The sequence below is a fragment of the Balaenoptera acutorostrata genome, chromosome 6 (assembly GCF_949987535.1).
Source record: "Balaenoptera acutorostrata chromosome 6, mBalAcu1.1, whole genome shotgun sequence".
Lineage (NCBI taxonomy): Eukaryota > Metazoa > Chordata > Mammalia > Artiodactyla > Balaenopteridae > Balaenoptera > Balaenoptera acutorostrata.
Window position 1 is genome coordinate 112063891 of NC_080069.1, and position 2697 is coordinate 112066587.

Below are 2697 nucleotides of genomic sequence, written 5' to 3' on the forward strand. Positions count from 1 at the left end.
TTGTAATCATATTTGTGGGTGTCAACATAACCTTCTTCCCACAACATTTTTTAGGCTTATCTGGCATGCCTCGACGATACTCCGACCACCCGGATGCCTATACAACATGAAATACTAGTTCATCAATAGGCTCATTCATCTCATTAACCGCAGTCACGCTGATAATCTTCATTATCTGAGAAGCATTTGCATCCAAGCGAAAAGTACTAACAGTAGAACTCACAACTACAAATTTAGAGTGATTAAATGGATGTCCTCCACCATACCACACATTTGAAGAGCCAACCTACGTCAATCTAAAGTAGTCAAGAAAGGAAGGGGTTGAACCCTTTTTTATCAGTTTCAAGCCAACACCATAGCCGCTATGTCTTTCTCCATGAATGAGATATTAGTAAAATTTTATATAACTTTGTTGAAGTTAAGTCACAGGTGGAAATCTTGTATATCTCTATGGCATATCCCTTCCAACTAGGTTTTCAAGATGCAACATCGCCCATCATAGAAGAGCTACTACACTTTCACGACCACACACTAATAATTGTTTTCTTAATTAGCTCCCTGGTTCTTTATATTATTTCACTGAGAATAACTTAGCTAACACATACTAGCACTATAGATGCACAGGAAGTAGAAACTATCTGGACTATCTTGCTGGCCATTATCTTGATCTTAATCACCCTGCCATCACTACAAAGCATTTACATAATAGATGAAATTAACAATCCATCTGTTACTGTAAAAACTATAGGTCACCAATGATACTGAAGCTATGAATATACTGACTACGAAGACCTAAATTTTGATTCCTATATAATCCCAACATCAGACCTACAACCAGGAGGACTACGACTGCTAGAAGTAGATAACTGAGTAGTTTTGCTTATAGAGATAACGATCCAAATACTACTCTCCCCCAAAGATGTACCGCACTCATGAGCCGTACCTTCCTTAGGTCTAAAAACAGATGCAATCCGAGGACGCCTAAACCAAACAACCCTAATGTCAACACGACCAGGCTTATATTACGGACAGTGTTCAGAGATCTGTGGGTCAAACCATAGCTTCATGCCAATTGTCTTTGAGTTAGTGCCTCTAAAATACTTTGAAAAATGATCCGCATCTATGCTATAAGCTCATTAAGAAGCTAGGTTAGCGTTAACCTTTTAAGTTAAAGACTGAGAGCTAAGATTCTCCTTAATGACATACCACAACTAGATATATCAACGTGATTTATTACCATTTCATCTATATTTCTAACACTATTTATTTATTTATTTATTTTTTTTTTAAAGGATTTTCTTATTTATTTATTTATTTATTTATTTATTTTTGGCTGTGTTGGGTCTTCGGTTCGTGCGAGGGCTTTCTCCAGTTGCGGCAAGCGGGGGCCACTCTTCATCGCGGTGCGCGGGCCTTTCTCTATCGCGGCCCCTCCCGTCGCGGGGCACAGGCTCCAGACACGCAGGCTCAGCAATTGTGGCTCACGGGCCCAGCTGCTCCGTGGCATGTGGGATCTTCCCAGACCAGGGCTCGAACCCGTGTCCCCTGCATTAGCAGGCAGATTCTCAACCACTGCGCCACCAGGGAAGCCCTCTAACACTATTTATTATACTTCAACTAAAAATCTCAAAACATATCTACTACCCCAACCCAAAGTCAGCACTCACTCAAGCGCAAAAACAACCCACCCCTTGAGAGACAGTATGAACGAAAATGTATTTGCCCCTTTCGTGACCCCAACAATAATAGGCCTCCCCATAGTCATTCTAATTATTATATTCCCAAGTATTTTATTTCCAACATCAAAACAACTAATTAACAATCGCATAATTTCCCTTCAACAATGGCCAATCCAACTCACATCAAAACAAATAATAAGCATCCGTGATCATAAAGGACAGACTTGATCACTGATACTAATGTCGCTCATCCTATTTATTGGGTCAACCAACCTTCTCGGACTAAGGCCCGCTCATTTACACCCACCACGCAGCTCTCAATGAATGTGGGGGTAGCCATCCCCCTATGAGCCGGTGCCGTGGTTAAAGGTCTCCGCAACAAAACAAAAGCATCTCTAGCTCACTTCCTACCACAGGGCACGCCCACCCCCCTCATCCCCATGCTAGTAATTATCGAAACTATCAGCCTATTCATCCAACCAGTAGCCCTAGCTGTGCGACTAACGGCCAGTATTACAGCAGGTCATTTATTAATACATCTAATCGGAGAAACAACCTTAGTGCTAATAAGCATCAACACGTTCGCGGCTCTCATTACATTCATTATTCTCACCCTACTCGCTGTCCTCGAATTCGCCGTTGCTATAATTCAAGCCTATGTATCTACCCTCTTGGTAAGCTTATATCTGCACGACAACACATAATGACCCACCAAACCCACACGTACCACATAGCATAGTAAACCCTAGTCCTTGGCCCCTTATGGGAGCCCTTTCAGCCCTCCTCATAACATCAGGCCTAATCATATGATTTCACTTCAACTCAATAATTCTACTAATACTAAGCCTACTAACTAATACTTTAACAACATATCAGTGATGACGAGATGTTATTCGAGAAAGCACTTTCCAAGGCCACCACACACCAACTGTCCAAAAGGGACCTCAGTACAGAATAATCTTATTTATCATCTCAGAATTCCTCTTTTTTTACCGGCTTCTTTTGAGCCTTCTATCAC

The 2697-nt window shown here is 41.5% G+C and overlaps 2 pseudogenes; both read left to right on the forward strand.

The window, feature by feature from the left end:
* Positions 1-450: 450 nt before the first annotated feature.
* Positions 451-1113, forward strand: LOC130708509 (cytochrome c oxidase subunit 2-like; annotated as a pseudogene).
* A 590-nt stretch (positions 1114-1703) lies between these two features.
* On the forward strand, positions 1704-2383 carry LOC130708523 (ATP synthase subunit a-like; annotated as a pseudogene).
* The last annotated feature ends 314 nt before the right edge of the window (positions 2384-2697 follow it).